This window comes from Patagioenas fasciata, chromosome 1, assembly GCF_037038585.1.
Source record: "Patagioenas fasciata isolate bPatFas1 chromosome 1, bPatFas1.hap1, whole genome shotgun sequence".
Classification (NCBI taxonomy): domain Eukaryota; kingdom Metazoa; phylum Chordata; class Aves; order Columbiformes; family Columbidae; genus Patagioenas; species Patagioenas fasciata.
Window position 1 is genome coordinate 130,344,348 of NC_092520.1, and position 12,241 is coordinate 130,356,588.

General features: G+C 42.3%; 1 protein-coding gene across 4 annotated transcripts in view; it reads right to left on the minus strand.

Moving 5' to 3' along the window:
- The window catches only part of FOXJ2 (forkhead box J2), a 28,072-nt gene extending 16,862 nt beyond the window's left edge, over window positions 1–11,210 (minus strand). The window contains exons 1-2 of one of the 4 annotated variants that reach the window (XM_065848710.2): window positions 10,458–11,208; window positions 9,670–9,794 (exon numbers count right to left, since the gene is read on the minus strand). The gene's annotated coding sequence lies outside the window, so the exon portion shown is untranslated. Of the gene's footprint in view, window positions 1–9,669 lie in introns of all 4 variants that reach the window. The other 3 variants (XM_065848707.2, XM_071815141.1, XM_071815128.1) reach the window with 3 other exon arrangements.
- Between the last annotated feature and the right edge of the window lie 1,031 nt (window positions 11,211–12,241).

Sequence of the window (12,241 nt, forward strand, 5' to 3'; positions counted from 1 at the left end):
CAATTCCAGAAGGAAAAGAGAGGCTGCTGGATATTATTCATAAAATGAAACTTGACATGAAGGAGTGGCAGGTGTCATGTTAGTGTATCAGCAAACCAAAGAAAAGCAGTGCAGTTTGAAAGTACACTCCTGTCCGCAATGCCATATAAAAGGAGGAAAACCAGTCGCTGTGGCAAAGAGGGAAGAGAAATCATCATACTCCAGAACCATGTTTCCTTTCTTTGGGAGCAGCAGAACAAGCCAACAACATTTTACCAACAAACTATCGATGTGCAGATATGGTAATAAGGGGTACACAGTTCTCACTAGTCATGAACCACAATGAAGAAAGATTTCAACCAAAAGAAGCACACAGTCACCTAAGAGCACAGTGTGGTATCACCTATATGAATACAAACTGTCACAATTTGCGCCTGTCCATGTCACAGTTGTCTGACTCTATACCCCTACTCAAAACTACTTAGTGTGCAAGATGGAATGGCTTTGAATGTTCAGTGCTATTTTGTGTAAAAGAACACAGGTGGTTCAGTAATTATGGCATCCTGAATTAGAAATCTGCTAAAAGTTACAACACAAAACTAGAAGATGGTACTGAAAAGTCAGACTTAGAGAAGTACAATAACTTTTAGATCACATATAGCCTAATAAAAATCACTGATGTAATTGTTTTATTATAATTAAGTTGTTATACAGGTACAGTTTTCCTTTAGCAAACAGAAATCTCAGCAACATAAGGTTCATATTAAGTCTCAAGGAAAAATGAAAACAAATGTTTTCACAATAGTTACTAATTACATAAATATCATAATGGCATATTTTAACATAGGATTTTTCGATTCACTCCATTTTGTGAAAGGTGCACGAGCAGGGTATAATTTTGTATTTTCAATTTGTGAATGAACAGCACTGACTGTGCATGCATTCTCAGTACAAATGAAGCATGAAGTCTTATGGGGACTATAAAGTCACCAAAACCTCCATGTTGGAAGAGCATCAGGATCCAATTCCAAAAGCAATTATGTACTCCTCCTGTACAAAAACTGACAAACCAGTATAGTTTACAAAACTTGAACTGCTTATTCAAACTTATCAATAGACGGCATTACAGCTAAAGTCTAAAATATTCTCATGTCAAGGGAGACAGTATCTTTACAGACATAAATGTCTAGGATCAAGCACAGCCAGTGCCTTGCCAGATTTTAATAAGACCAACTAATCATATATTTTTTGTTGTCTGACATAAAACATGGAGCAAAAAAATGCAGAGAGAAATACTACACAAACATTGAAGAGACCCCTCAGAGAGTCTAAAAATATGTGTTCAAGGTTAAGATTAGTTTACTTACTTATGGTGCTGTGTAAGTGAAAGTGTGGAATATATAACACCTGTCAAAAGAAACAGCAAGTGATATTGAGAATACTGGTATGCCTAAAATATTTTTGAGCTGAAAATTATTTTCTTTGTAATGAGACTACTATAAAAGATTTATTCTAATAATAAGCCAAATGTCCCATGACAACCCTCACAATAACAGATCTGAAGTAAAAGTAATCCAAGCACTTCAAAGAAGCACAATGAAAATACATCACCACAGCAGAAATGTGTCTACAGCATCTCTCCATTCTCAGTATCACTATGCAATATTTTACCATTTGAAGTAGAAGCTGTAATTCTATACATATGCCAAGGCAGGCAAGAGAAATCTTTGGCATTTGCCTTAAGAACATTAACAGAGCAATTACTCCTACACTGAGAAAGGTATTGGGTATTGGTTTCGGAATAACTCGAATTTATGAGCACATATCTGGAATGAAATTTTCCCTTGGAAACAAGGAAGTCTGTGGTAGAGAAACTGCATTTAAGAGAAGGTATTTCCTGGGAACACTCAGATTTAATAGAAGGATTTCAATTTTAGCTGCCTATCAGAATCACATCCAGTACTAAACCTTCAGTAGAGGATATGCAAACACTGATACAATAAGTAGACTGTCTCTGAAATTAGAGACAACATCAGAAGTAGCTCAGTGTGCCAAATATCTCTCTCAGATGATCTTCATATCATTGCAGATAGGTACAGAAAGCCGGGTTAAAAGAACGCAGCGTGCACTTACAAATGAACACTGTATTCTTATTCCCATTAAAAAAATGGGTCCGTCAGTGAAAAATTACTGTTAATCTTACAGTTTAATAATAATAATACTACAAAGTTTCTGTGTAAGAGAGCTCCCAGGGCTAAATGAATGCCAGTCAGGCATAGTGAAAACGAAAATCTGCAAGTGGTCAGAACCTATTCACCAAAGGCTGAACCACTGAAAATAGATTAGTCAATATGAACTCTGCAATAGTTGCTGAAACAAGCCACAACCCATTTTGTTCCACTTGTGGAAATGGGTATCAAGCACTAGTAAGAACTATGTACTGAATTCATAGAAAATAAGGAAACTACCATCAAGTGCAGATTAGTCGGATACCACATGCCCAAACTGTACATACAGCAGATGCTCCCAGAGTTAAGATTACCAAAGCACTGCAGAAAAGACTGTTAAAGATGAGTTTGGAAGTGAAGTGCAGCTGAAACTGAAGTTGCAGAACGATCAGAAGAATTGAGTAATGCTGTATGAAACTCATAAATCAGGTCTCAACTGCTGTTTTAACATAATTCCTTTTTACTGTTCTGTTAGTTGTTATTCTGAACTAAACTGGCTGAACTGTCTTCTAGGAGACAAAACACCTAACAATCCCTAGCCAGGTTCAAATCTTGTAAAGGTTCGTATCAGGCTTGAAAGTCAAGAGGATTCAGAACCACACCAGCAAGGAACACACACCCATTAACAGTGTCTTTGGGCTTAAAAAGCTAATATTGCTATTTGCCTTTCTGCATCCTACTCATAAAATGTTCCATTTTGGCTATCATCCTCAAACTAAACATCCTGTTCATTTCCTTCCAGATATTGAAAGACACCCCTTTCTTCCACACACATAGTTGCAACTGCAAGTAAATATTATTCTGCTCCAACCCTGACCTTCCTAGTCTTTGAGACCATGTGTCTCTTGCTTATGATGATCTTCATTTACTTTCGTAATCATCCTTCTTTACAAAATAATCCAGGGAGAGGGTACACGTAATAAGATAACTACCTCCGAGTATCAGTTCTGAATAATTTTCAAATATGCAAATAAGTAGTTTCCAGTACATCCAGCCTCTATTGGCTGGTGATTTTCAGATATGTATCAAGGTATGAGTCAGCTTAGGAAGAATGTGGAAAGATGCTCATGCAAAAAATGGAAAAGCACAACGTCATGCTTGTGTTCCTAGCAGAGCAAAGGACAATAAAAGACAGCGACAGATAGGGGAAAAACATAAATGTGCAGGTCACTTAGACTGAGTACAAGAAGCTGGCATCTTATGTAGTGGATGATAGCCAACGAACAGGCTTGTCAAGGAGGAGATGGCAACGTGCTGAGAAAACACAACAGGAAGATAGCTTCAGTAATGGTGTTTTTAACAAGACAAGAAGGTAACACAATTGTCAGAGTCCAGCAAGAACAGCTAGCAGTAACCAAGATGGTAAATGAAGAAGCATAACGGTTACTCAAAGAGACTAAGAAGCAGAAGGAGATTCGGGCCATGAATCTGGAAGATGAACCCCTACCCTGTATATGCAGAGCAAGAAGAATGCAAGAAAACCCATGTTACAGGCCCAACTGTGGAGGCTCGCAACAGAAGAAAGCAGGAAACAAAGGGAAATCTCAGAGGAGTTTTCTGGAGTTCCATCTGGGCCTCAGCAGTCTTAAACTTGCTGCAAATTGTTCTAAAGTATGTTAAGACAGTATGCCAAATTGCATAATTTAATATCACTGGCATGGAGGTGGTAAAGAAAAGAGAGGATACCGGAGGTGGATCTTTATGTCTAACTTACCAAAAAAAATAATGGAGGAAGGTAAGCAGCTTAATGCAGAAATTACTGAATGAATTACTAGAAAAGCAGGAGGGAAAACAGGAAAATACTGACACAAAAGTCAAGGGAGGACAAGATTTCAAGACTGGGCATGATCAAGTGTCAAAAACAGCAGGGAAGCCAAGAAGGATGAAGATGGAATAGAGACCCTGAGACCTGGCCAAGAAAAGGTCATTAGAGATCTTAGAAGAAGCTTGAAGGGAGTCCGAGTATGTATACTTCAAGAAACTTACACAGTTCTAGGTGGCAGACATGGTACAGGATCTTTCAGTTTTGGAGTCACAGGTCCTTCCATGAAATAAAAATTAATTGGGGCATCATTCACTGTTTTGTAATGCCACGAAAAGCTGCATCTAGAGATTTTGAGTTAAATATCACACTGTAATTAAGGTAATCAACAGTAAGAAGAAGATCTAGCTTTTATAAAGTATTTTTCATCCTTATGCTTTGGAACCCTTATAAAGGATCAATAACCTATTCAGGACAAACGGAAAGCCATGCATGGGGAAGTGCGCCACCCAAGGTCAGCCAGGAAAGGAGAAGCAAAACCATGCAGAGAACATAATGCCTCCCAAATCCCAGATCAGTTCCCTACATTCATAGTTTGTCTGCTTTGTTCAGGTAGAGATAAAGGGAATTTCAGAGGTAACTATTTTAGCAACCTGTTTATTTTCTCTGCAAGCTCCTCATGGGGAGGGAGCATTGTTTTGGTTCTACTTAACAATAGTTTTTTGGGAAAACTGAGAATTCTGAAACTTTGCTCCTTTAATTTGTGACCACAGAAAGTTCAGATTCCTTCCCAATTATTCAGATTTGAACTTTAAACAGTAACTACATATTTCTGACATAATCAGCCACAGTCTTTATAGAGAGCATAAACAAAATCTGAATTGCTAATTGTAAAAAAAAAAAAAAAAGGTAAATATTTTTTCCTTGAGGTATAAAAGCTCTCACTTGTCATTTCTACCTCTCCCTCATTACTCAGTCTCTCTTACTTATAAAAAAGGGGGCAAAAAAGCAAAAAAGAACACATACCCCCATACCTCTTGACTTCACATCAAATAAATTGACCAGCTTAGAAGGATGAGGAATGAGGTATTGTACCTTGAACAAACTGTTCACCCCAGTTCTCAAAACAAAGATCCTGAAGTGCTGGAAGGAACCAGAAAATGTAATGCAAGGGCCTTTCAGTCTAACCAACTAAAATCCAGCTATTCCTGAGGAAGGGAAGAGGGTAGAGGAGAAGAGAGGGCGAGAGAATAAATGAGTCGGATTATGGAGACAAAGTGCCATTTCCCAGCCTAGCGGAACAGGAAATTTTCAGATGAACAAAATTCTATTTATTATACAGGGTGTTTCAAAAGATGGACCTGAAGTATAACCCCCACAGTGGAGTTAAACGCACTTTGCATTAAGTTGGGAAAGGAACCCATGTACGAATCTATCGAACCTTATAGGGGGATAAGATCCACTTACAGGTACACTATAAGAGGTGGTACTGATCCTCCATAGACCTCCAGGGATGGGCCCATCATTTTGAAACACCTGGTATAGTGGTAAAAATAAAACAGGTTTCTTGACCTAATCTCAGACCAAAAAAAAATGCTTTATGTCCACAACCATATAATCTAACAAAAGCCAAACCAAGAACAGGTAAAAATGCACGTGTGGAAGTAAGGGTGGGGCCTGTGAGAGGCAGTAAGAAAGAATTCCTGCCAGTGAAGAATCCTAGAGAGGTGGATGCTTGCTTGATGAAGCGAGAAGTTGCATTTTAGGCTTATAGGACCACAGAACAGAATGTCAAAGGGGTAGCATAAAACTATATGTAAAGGCCAGTACAAAGAGAAGTGGAAGGAGGAGTGAGGTGTAGGAGGAAATGAGAATAAAGGGGTGGAAACATGCTGGACCTTTAAGGTGCAGGGAAGGAAACTGACTGTGACACGATGCTAAGAAGCCCAGCATGGGATTTAGGAAAGGGTTCACAAAGGTCAGGAACTAGCAAAATCTGTTCATGGTCTACCTTTAAGACACCAACTCCAACGTTCATAGTAGGATGGGGTAGAGGACGGGGTAGGTCAAAGACAGAATGATAAAATGACAGCCTAGTCCAAATCTTGGCAAAGCACGACAGGACACAACATTAAATCTGTCCTAGACTCTGTTGTGAGGCCTCCAAATTATGAAACATTCCCAGTATTTCACATTTTCATTTCAAACTTAAAATGAAAACTTGTGATTATTTAATTGTGAAAACATACTGTAGCATGCTTGCTCTCCCTCAGCAATACACACACAAGCTGCCTTTAAAAGAGAAAACATGACTACAGGGCAGAAATTTATTATAGATTTCTAAGTTCATCAAGGAAGAAGAAAACAGCAGAATAGATAGCAATATTGACACATAACAAGATGATAAGCATTTCGAGGTTGAACACATCAAGTGGATATCTTTGCTAAAGTAACATGATGTGCAACAGCCAGCAATACAGATTTAAATGCTTTTCTTTAGGCTTCAAAGTTAACACGACTGGAGAGTTCAAACATTTTGGAGATATCATTTTAGGCTGTCCATTAATCCGGGCACTACTTGTATTTTGAAAATTGTCTTCCAGACTGAAAGTGCTAGAAACAATAGTTTTTAAAGTTTCAATTCTGAAGTATCACTCATCAACAGATTCTGCAAACTAAGTACTATAAAACAGAGAGGGTTCTGTATGAAAGGCACCAGTTACGAGTTCTACCCAAGGTTGGGAGAAACAAATAGAAAAATTAGTCCAAAAGGATTGCATCTTTTGGTTTCTAATGATGGAGATGTAACTCATGTCTGACAGCTGTGTAAAATGAGATAATCAGCACAGTCCTGCTCTTGAGGGACAACTGTCCATATCACAGCTGCCATTAACCATATCCCTTTTCTGACACTTGAAATAAAGGGCCAAAAGTCCAAAACCTGATATACACTGAATCTCCCACTCTATGAAGGTCAGCTGAAATTTAGGGGAGGAGGTAGCAGGCAAAGACATTTGTCCCTCTTGGGTAAGAAAAAACTTAGCCAGAGACATCAGCCATATTTTTAAAGAAGGAAAAAAAAGAAAAGGTACTATAGTAGTCACAACACCACCTTGGACTCGGAAATTCTATCCAAACTCCTCAAACTGTTTACTGTATTTCACTGCAAGTTTTCTGACTCCTTATTCTACCCTAGAAACTTGTCTACAGAACCAGATTTCAAGATAAAACCCAAGAACTTACAGAACACATACTTAAACATTAATATAACCTCGTGATCTTTCAGTAACATAATCCTTTTCCTATAACTCTCTAGACCACCTCATTTCATTTTACCTAAGCGCTTGACCTGAGAAATGCCACACACTCAATTCTCAGATGGGAGCAGAGTGCACATAGGACAAGATCAGATTAATTCAACTTTACAAGTCAGCTTTTAGAAGCATGAATATCTAAATTTAAATTTACAAACTCATACACACATAACTGTCTCTTAATTGTTGAAGACTTCATTGCTTCTGTTCACGTCGACTCTACATTCTTGGGCACTTAAAAGAATTAGGCTATTTACTTAGGTACCTAAATGTGGTTTTTAAAGCCTAATTTTAGGTGTTCTGGTTTAACATTCTTAATGGAAACTCTTAAAGACATAGCACTTTCATTTAAATGTGTCTATAAAGTATCTCTCACTTTTACGAAGATAAAGAATACCCTCCCTTTTTCTTTTATGGGTACTTTTGTATAAAATAAATGGTACAGAACAGCTGCAGTATTCCACCTCAGAAGAAGCTGTATTTTAGCCTGTGATAAACATTTGATGTAAATACCACGATCACACTGAAGAGCTATGTCCTCTAAAAATGAGTCCCTTCCTTAAATTTATCAGTATGTACTTGCTTTTGTATAGCTGTGTTTTAGACTATGAGATCTGCAGAGCATTGTCTTAATTTTGTGTGTCCAAGTCAACACTGAATACCCTGTCAGCAATTAAAAAATAACAGTTATTCTACAGCATACGACTTTCACCCTTGTATGTTTGTCATGAACATTTAAAGCTCAGGAAGCAAACACAAAATCTTAATTTTTATCATTAATAATGAAGAAAAAAAGTTTCATATACAGAAAGATAATTGTTGTGGAAGAGCAGAATTCTGTAAGGCTGGCATATATATTCTGTAAAGTACCCTGGCATCCATCAGAGCCAAAAGCACTTGAAAAATGTCAAGTCACTACTGTGAGGAAGGGGGCAGCGTGAGCTAAATTAACCTCAAGAGCATGAAAAGTCAGTTATCCCCTTGGATGTACAAAGGCCAAAATGCCACAGTTATCTCTTCCCTCATGCTAGATAACACAGCTGTACTCAAAACAGGCTGATTGCATAACTATAGGGCAACAGGTAGGAGGGCATCTAACAATACCCCCAGAACATATGTATGCTTCGTGGTTCAGCCTTCCATTATAAAGAGGCACCTTCTGAAGCTAGGGATAACTGTAAAAATTCTCTGACAAAATGACAAATCACTTTGGAGGGCCCTGACATCTTTTGTCTGATCTTGCTTGCAAATTACACCAAGGAGTTCCTTCTTCGGGGACTCCCTGTTAACCACTGTGTTCCCAAATGGATTCCAGAAAGGTTCCTGTCTGGGCCAAGGACCCCTTGATCTTGTATTTCCTCACCGCTATCTCACTCAAGAACATAAACTGGAATATCTCAGGTGAGACATCCTTAGGCATGATTCTTCTGGTACAGGAATCTGCTTGGGCTTCATTTGAGATTTAGTCTCCCTTGGACTTGATTTCTCAGGAAATCGCTAAGTTAGTATCAGAATATTCATTTGTGACTGAAATTAACTGCCTCATTTACAAAAAGCAGCCAGCTTCGCTTACCATATCACTAGCATTAGGAGTCACATTCCTAGCCCCTAAACACAGCATAAAAAACACAGACGAAGACTAGTGGCAACAAATGGCTTCTTTTGGCTTTCAGAGCAGATTCCACCAGCACTGTCACCACTTTCATTCCCAGGCCCCGGAGCACCACAGGACCCGCTGTCAAGGGTACTCTTTCCAGAATTCATCCCACAGCCCCCAGGTACATCACGACACACATCTCTGAGCACTAGCACTGGGATCTGTACATTCAGCTCCAAGTCACAGTAGAGGTCCGTATCACACAGTTATTCCCCCAGTTATGAGCACAGTAGGACCCATATGGAGAAAAACTGACACTCCAACCCCACAGGTGGATTTTTGTACGCTAGTGGTACAAATCACCGCTCCTGTCTCCTCAACAGGTTTTTTTTTTTTTTTGCCAGTATTAGCCTTCTCTAATGACCCCCAAATGACAAAAATTAATTTCACACCAGCGACAATAAAGGCTGCACCTAGGATGAATACACCAGTGAAAGAAAGTAAGAGGGAAATGGGCAAAGAGGTTTCTCACAATTAACCAGGGCTGAGGTCTCCCATAAGCTAAATAGTGAGGGAAAGAATAAAGTCGATTCCATACAGCATATAAGGGAAAATGAGAGAGATGGAGAAAGACATACAGAAAAATAAGGCTAGGGAGAGGTTCAGGAACAGGAAAAAAAGATTAAAAGGAAAGCAGATACAATGAGAGAAGAGACATGGAAAACAAGGAGCAAAGGCAAAAGAGAAGGACAGCTAGGAATAGAGAAATTATAAAATGTGGTCACTCACTCTGTCTGGAAGATTTTCTCAAGGAAGGTGGATTATCTTCAGTGTTGGTTTCTGGGGTACTGTCCTTCACACTCTTTCTCGAAGACCCATCCTCAGACCGTGGCTGTCAAATATTCCAAGACCCTCTTCAAGAAATATTTTGAGGGCGAAGGGATCGTGGATGAATTCAGGATCTTGAGTATTAAAACAATCTGTGTGGGATTGTCAGTCCCCTAAAACTGCTGTTTTTATCCCAGGATGGAGATGCTCTCTCCCTTCTGGCAGCTAAGGACTAAAAGGGTATTCCCCTGGGAGGCAGCCTTTTCACTGATTGTCAGATTATTTCAAAAATCAATTTCCTCAGTCTCTCTATCTGTAAATTTCTTCTTCCCTCTAGCTGCACCTTGTCCTTAATGGTGGGCAAATTTCTTTCTCTGAAAAAAATCGTGCTATCTGTCTGACTATTAACAGCGAAGACTGCCTTTTCCTTTCCCTGTAACTGGGAGGTGTGTCTTTTCTCCTTGCACAGGATATTTGAGGAAAACCCTCCTGGGATTGGGGAATGAGGGATCTTCCTTGGGATGAAGGATGAGGTCAGTATTGGAAATTACCTTTATCTCCAGTGGTTAACAGCAACTGGAAAAGGGAAGAATATCTAAATCTGGCTCTACTTTTTCTCTTTTGCTTTCTCTGCTGCCTCCTGAGCAAATATAATTAAAATTACTAGTTAAGTATCTAGAGGTGCTATTTATTTCTGCCTTGGGGACTGGCTCTCTTGGGCACATGCAATTTCTTCAGTGAAGACTCACCTGTTACTATCTGGTCTCTTAAGAGCTGTCTCCTCTGCTTGAGAGAGGAATTTCCTCAGTAGCAGGGGGGAGTGGGTAGTAAGGGTTATTCTCACAGCCCTCAGAATCTGTGGTCTGAGGATGCCTCTCCCCTCAACAGGTATTGAGAGAGCTCCAGGAGGCTCTATTCCACAGCGAGGAAGAACAGACCCGCTTCTAGATAGTTACAGGGCTTGGTGTCAGGGGCCTCTGCCCAACCCTGGCTGGTTAGTGGGGAAGGGGACAAGTACTAAGCTCTCTCGTCAGGTGCGGGGAAGGGGGCTGGCTGGCGGGTGCGCCCCGGCCTGCCAGCGAAGGGTGGGGAGGGGCGAGGGGGCGTCCCTCGCGCCGAGAGCGGGGCTGTCTAACGCGGTGTCCCCTCACGGCTGCGGATGGGGCAGGGAGGCGGCGGGCAGGGTGTCTCCTCCACCCCGCCAAGCTACGGGGGTGTCCCCCCACCCCGGCTGCCCGGAGGCTGTCCCTGGCTTCCCCCCAGGCCCCAGCTCCTCTTGCCCGGGCCCGACTACCACGGGAGGCCGCGGCGGCCCACGGGCCTGCGCGGGGCTGAGCGGTCGCCTCCGCCGACTTCCGCCGGGCCTCGGCTTCCTCCCCAGGGGCTCCCCGGGCTCCGGTGCGGGAGGCCCCGGCCGAGCGGCGTTGAGTCTCTCAAGGCCCCGCCGCTGCCGCGGCTGCTGCTCCGGGCTGCGGCTCCACTGCAGGCCCCAGCTCCTCCCCAGCCTCCGCTCCGCCTCCCCGGCACCCCCTGGCCGCGGCCGCCCCCGCCTCCTCGGGTTAAGGAGGCGCCGGTCTGCGGGAGATGTGGCTGCCCAGCGCGGGGGCGCGCACGGTACCCGGTGGAGGGAGAGACGGCTCCGCCCAGGTAGCCTGGCTACCCGTCGGGATCGCAGCCTACCCCATCCCGGGAGCTCAGTTCACCCCAGAGATGGCCGCCGCTCGTGGGGCCCGCGCCTCGCCAGGCCGCTGCCAGCAGCGGTCTCTTGCTGCCTCCCAGCTGGCGGCGGCAGGTGTTGGGCCACCCCTGCGGCAGCCGCGCACTCACCCGGCCGTCATTTCCTCCGGCCCGAGAGAGCTCCCCGTTCCATCCGCGGACGCTGTTCCCAAATGGCTGCCTGGGCCTGGCAGCCCCCGCTGCAGGTCGGGCTTGCCGCCCTGGGTAACTTGCTCTGCTCTCACCAACCACGCAATGGTTGCACCCTTCTCCAGCCCCCCAAAAAGTAGACCCTCCATCCTTGGTAATCTTTCCTGATGCCTTGTGTTGGCCAATAACCTATTGCAGTCACATCCCCAAATCTTACGAAGCATTTCTGCTGCAACCCAGTTAAAAGTCTCATTGCTATCTCTCCAATGTGTTACAACCAACTAAAAACAGATAGAAAACATTGTGAATTACAGTGTTGTCCTGCTTTCACCTATTTGACTGAAAACGGCAAGTCTCCTGTCAGTCCGTTGCAAGGCTGGTCTTAGGGACACAGACCGAGGCAACTATTCATTATTTTACAATGTTAAAGAGGACTGTGTAGTGGAGTAAACTAATTAGATCAAAAGCTACACAATGTATCTATGAGGAGGAACAGCCACTGCCTGAGGTCCCCTACATCTGAGGTCAGATTTCCACATGAAATCTGAAAAACACAACCATGCAAGAGCCTCCCTTGAGGTCCCTATCCCAATTATCTGAAAGACTTGCTGTATTTGATAATGTCTTCTTTCTGTGAGCAGTTTCACATTCACATGCCTCCAAATGG